Here is a 6,000-nt window from a genome sequence, read left to right on the forward strand (position 1 = left end):
TGTACTAACCTGTGTAAGTGGTAATGTACAATAATATATAATATAATATAATATAATATAATATAATATAATATAATATAATATAATATAATATAATATAATAATAATTACAAGCAGTTTTCCTCTGGACTTGCAATCTGAGATCTGTGTTATTCAGTCTTAATGATGCTGCTCTGTGCTATAGTCAAAAAGATAAAAGGAATAGTAAAGGAAGTGATTGTTTTATCCAGCAGAGACCACTTCATAGAGAGAATGAATTCTGTTCTAAATCAGTCTCTCAGTGGAGATAGGGCACTTGAGAACTGGGCATGATCTGCCCCTTACCTTTATCTAACTTAAATGATCAGACTAATTGCTAAAATTATTATTTTACTGTGTTGATTTTAGGTGAATGACACAGAGTAGGAAACTGACAATAAAGTGATTACCTATTATTAAGAGGTCAGAATACTTGCTCAATATTAAATTAATGAAACCTATATATAGAATTGGATAGAAGATTATAAAAATGTGGTAGAATACTTTTCTCCATTTTAATTTTCAGGGTGAGGGATGAGAAATCAAATCTAACAGTCTATGAAAACAGATTTTTTTTTTTTTTTTTTTTTTTTTTGTGAGATTGCCAAATGCCAGAATCAAGGTAGCATGTTGCCCTGTTTCTTAGCTCAAGATTGTATCCCTGACATGGCTTCATCAAAGGGGAGACCCATGTTTCACCTTGGCCAGGTGGCACAGGTTACACCTTGTCTCATATTCTACTGCCTGCTGAGCTGTGCTTGTCCCACTCTAACTCCCATTCTACAAACACTACCAGCTTTTCCCCCTGGCCTTTTTCTGAAGTTTTTCTTCTGCTTCATAACTGCTATTACCTTTCTCTCTCAATCTGTCTGAATAAGAAGGCTAACTTAAGGGATTTTTCCCAACCTGAATTTAGTTTGAAATATGTCACTGTTGTTTCAGACCCAAAAAAGATTTGTCCTGAAAACCTGGCAGTTTTCCCAATTATATCAGCAGTTCTGAGGCCTATGGGAGGTTAGGTCAGGAACTGTGGTCTTCTCCTCAGGTTTCTTTTCATCACACTTAATAGCCAGGCTGAAGTGTACCTTGTCAAATAACTAATAAATGTGAAATCTGAGGGAGGTAGAGAGACAGACAGACATGTATAAGACTGAAACTTATTTTGGAATGGACAAGTCATATAAAAAAGGACAAGCCTGCCAAAGTTGGAATCATTCAAAACTATGTACTTTTTTTTTTTTTTTTTTTTTTTTTAATTCTGAAACAGTTAGGGACATGGCTCTGGAAGGTCTTCAGTTACAGTCTCCTATTTTCATTGGCAACTCTTCCATATCTTTCCTTTTATGAACTGAACAAATTCCAGTAGAACCATTTTCTTTTCCTTATTATTCTTGCTAAAGACTATTCTAGCATTTTGTCTTGATGGTGCTTTTAATGGTAATTTTCTTCTCAATTTGTTCTCTTGCCCTCAAGGTCTTTTAATTTAAGGAGTTCCTTTCCTTCCTTCCTGATCTGAGTTGATCTTTCTTGAATACAGGTGACCAAACACTACTTCCTAGGTAAGATACCAATTTAACCATAGAAGAGCAAAAAAAAACTAGGTCTCAGTGAATAAAATTGATTTAACCCAGAAAGGTTTGAAATATACCCCAGAACTTGATTAAAAGCAAATGAAGTTAGATGTTGGTGCCAAAAAATGGGTATGTTTTTTTCAATAGTAAAAGAGGTAAAGAGAGAGAGAGAAAGGTGGGGCAGCAGGGGGAAACAGGAAGCGTGACAGGGATTAGGTAGAAACATATCACTGTCCCAAGGGTCTCAATGACATCTCATGGCTTCCCTCCATCTGGTCTTGGTGGTGAGGGTCCCCCACTGCCCTGCCAAAAAGTATAGAATCCAATGGATTAATATACATTTGGGCTAGGTGGGAATGCCCAGATGTCTCTCCTGAGGGAGGCAGGTTTGACAGTCTTCCTTGCAACACTGTGCATCTGTTGCATCATGCTGTGGTGCTCTGGTGCATGGTCGGGGAACCTCTTTGAGGGGGGCCTTTGATGGGCCATGACACCTCCTCTGCTGTCCCTCCTATGAATGTGGCTCTTCCCATGGTGAAGGGGCCCCTGCAGCTGGTCTCCTCTGCACAGCAGAGGATGGACATTGTCATGGTTTGACACTGGCCCAATGCCAGGCACCCACAAGAGTCACTTGCTCACCCTCCCCTGCCACAGCTGGGCAGGGGAGAGGAAAAGGAAAAAAAAAATTAATGAAGGGTTCATGAGCTGAGATAAGGACCAGGAGAAAACCACTTCAAGGGCAAAACAGGATCAGCTTAAGGTTGCAAAGTGAATTTATTACTAACAAAATCAGAGGAGGATAATAAGAAGTAAAATAAGCCCTTAAAACACCTTTTCCCCCAGCCCCTCCCTCCTTCCCATTGACAGCTGCTTCACCATGGTCTTTACCATGGCCTGCAGAGGAATCTCAACTCTGGCACCTGCAGCACCTTCTTCCCCTCCTTCTTCACTGACCTTGGTGTCACTGTGTTGTTTCCCTCACATGTTCTCACCTCTTCCTCTTCTCTGGCTGGAACTAACACTGTCCCCACTTTGTTTTGATTTTCTTCTTAAATATGTCATCACAGAGCCTCTCTCATTGGCCCAGTTTTGGCCAGTCACATGTCCATCTTCAGAGCCATTAGGGATTGGTTCTGCTGGACATGGTGGAAGCTTCCAGCAGCTTCTCACAAGAGCCAACTCTGTGGCCCCCTTGCTACCAAAAACAGGCTGTGCAAAACCAATACATTCTCATACTGCCCCACCACCAAGTAGGCTGGGTGTGCAGGTGTGCACAAGAAACTCAGAGGGGACACAGCTCAGACAGCTGTCCTGGACTGAACAAAGGGATATCCCAGACAATATGGCTTCATGCTCAGTATATAATTGAGGGAAGGAAGGGAAAGATATCTGGAGTTATGGCATTTATCTTCCCAAGGCATCATCATGTATGATGGAACCCAGCTTTCCTGGACATGGCTGAACACCTGTCCACCCATGAGAAGTGGTGAATAAATTTCTTTTATTTGCTCTTTTTCACATGTAACTCTTGCTTTACCTATTAAAGTGTCTTTACCTTGACCCAGCAGTTATTTTCTCTTTTATTCTTCTGATTCTTTCCCCTATTCCACCAGGAAGTGAGTGAGCAAGTAACTGCATGGGTCTTAGTTGCTGGTTGGAGTTAAAACATGACTGTCAGTGGTCATCTGTTCTAGACTGAATAATAGAACATAATAACAGAATAAGGAAGACCAAGATCAGTTTAGTTTTTTTCAGTCTTGTGGGCTTTTTTTGTTTGGGTGTTTTTTTTAAATATCTTTTGCATTTGGAGTGTGAATTATTTAAATAGCTCTTTCCCCTCATCAAAGACTACTTCTGAGGAAAGTCAATATTTTAGACTAAACATATAGTATCCTCAGTATCAAATATCCCAAGCTTCCATTATCAACCACTCCAAACATCCAGTTTCCCAATAATGCTTTTGTGCCATCTCAAACCTCACCAAAGTGACACCTAAACATTCTGATTGTTTCCATCGTTCAAACATTTCCCTTCCTCTGGCATAGATCTTTACAGACTGATTTACTGTCTAGCATTTTTCCATCATATAGTTGATAACAAATACCTTACCTCTGCCTCCCCAAACATATGCTACTGCAGCAAAACATTGCAGGTTTTTCCCAGAGGAAAACTGTCTTTCAGATGCCAATCAACAGTATTAATAACAATAACAAAATAAATTCTACTTTGTTGCTTGGCTCATCCTAAAAGGCTAAAGACTGGTCAGAAGTGTAATAAATGGGCCAGGAGACCAGCTCCCTTTTAATGCCTTTATTAAGTGATCAGCTCTGGGTGGGGGCGCACACCGCTGCTGCTCCCTTTGGCAATACAGAGGAGGAGGTAATCAGTTTTGCTTCACAGCAGAACTGGGGCTACCATCCTCACGGGCTTGCCTAGGAAGACATCTTCTGGCTTCTCGGCTAGGGTCCTCATTCTAGTCCAGTTCCACTTAGGTGATGGTGACCTCTAAAACCCTGTTGGTGGAGTAGAGAGACTTCCCCCCAGTACGTCCAGTCACTTAATTCTTCAAATTTTAGGTTGGTTCATCGTTTCTAGGGTCTTTTGTTGGATTTTCTTGAGCTTTTCTTAATTTGCATATTCCCGGGAATGTTTCCGGCCGCCATTTTGGGGAGCAGCAGAGGCAATACCCGAGGGATTCAATAAGGGTACAGTGTGGCGTTGCGTTGTTTTCCCTGGTCCGCACAGCTCTGGAGAGCCTGGAATGGCGCTACTTCTTGGCGGGACCCGGGGCTGCCACTTCCTCCCCGGTGCTACTGCATTCCACGTGCTGGGATGGGGCTGGCTGCTTCTGCCACAGTGCACAAGGGGCAAGACAAAGAGGCGAAGGAATTGTCCACTCGGTCTGCGTGGTCGGCTGGAGAGCTTTTATTGTTGCGTAGACCTGTGACAGAGAAGCGCAACTCGCTCCCAGCACCGCGTGGACAAAATGGCCCCGAACAAAGGAATGCACGGGGTTTTATAGGGGGAGGGCCGAGAGAGATGGAAGCCCCCCTCGCACAATGGGGGCAGGCTACGGGGGAGTGACGTGGACCAGGGTGACCAATGGGAACGCTACAGGGGCGGACACCAGGCTCCGGGGCGAATGGGATTGTGGGAGCCAGGTAACAGACACCGAACTCTCCAGAGTGGACAGGGGGGTGGTTACAGGACTGGCATGGTGAGCTCCAATGGTAAGTAACCTGGAGCAGACCACCGCAGAGGGGGGGAAACATGGGGGGTGCACAGGGGTACACAGAACCGGCTAACTAACATATATCAGAACACCTAATCTGAACCCAAACCTGGGATGCAACAGTACAGGTAAGAGGGGGGTACGAGGGGGGTACATAAGGGAGTTAACACTGGGGATACAACAAGGGTTTAACATTTATTAGCATAATTAGCTTATTACAACTGTAAGTGCATTAACAGCTCTAACCGTATTGAACTTGTTCATAACAAGAAACATGACTGAAATTTAAAGGTGTCCTCCTAAAGAATATTGAAGAGCCATAATCCAAAATAGCAGGTGACAGCTCCATCTTCTATGTCTTTGTGATGCAGCAATTATATAAACTGATGTGCAAATAAATGTTTATGCCATACTCATTTTTTTTTAATCTTCTCCTGCTGAGATAAAAAGCTTTCAATTGTGGCAGAATAAAAGCTCTGGAGGACCAGTTCTCCTTCCTGGGGGGTAGGTAGGCACTCAAAGCAACACCAGTGTTGTCATGGCAAGTATTTGCATACTAAAAGAAGTGGTTTGGGAATGTGAAGCTGGATCATATGGTAGTCTGTTATTTTACAGTTTGTTCTTGTGTAGTATGTTTTAATATTCCTTGTTATAAGTTTGTAATGGTTCGTTCTATGTACTCCATTTGGCTTCCCTAATGGTTCAGTCCTGAGTTGTTTACCACAGTTTTCCCTGACAAAATGTATGTCAATCCACATGTCAATTCACCTGTATACTTCCCTTGTTCCCTTGTCTTACCCCTGTCTGTCAAAGATAGTACACTCCTTTGGTTCTGGAGTGTTCCCTGTCTTTCATCCCTTCTTCAAAGCAGAATTGGATTGGAAGGTTTGCTCCCTCCCTGTGTTGGCTTCTACTGGGGAGCTCTTACCCTGCACCCCTCCCCTAATGCCTTCCTATTGGTCAAAGGTTGTGTCCTCCCCATGTTCCCTCTATCCTTTAAAAGTAGTCCTTTCATGTTCAGATTTGTCACTTGCTCTGCCCCCCTTTGGTAATTTCCCCCTTTGGGAATTAAATCCTTGAAGATTCAGACAAGTGTCCTTCCCTTATTCCTCTGCCTCAGTTTCCTCGTGCCCTGTGCCTCTGCTGTGCTACCCATGCCATAGCAATCACCGCCATCCG

The sequence above is a fragment of the Vidua chalybeata genome, chromosome 1 (assembly GCF_026979565.1).
Source record: "Vidua chalybeata isolate OUT-0048 chromosome 1, bVidCha1 merged haplotype, whole genome shotgun sequence".
NCBI lineage: Eukaryota > Metazoa > Chordata > Aves > Passeriformes > Viduidae > Vidua > Vidua chalybeata.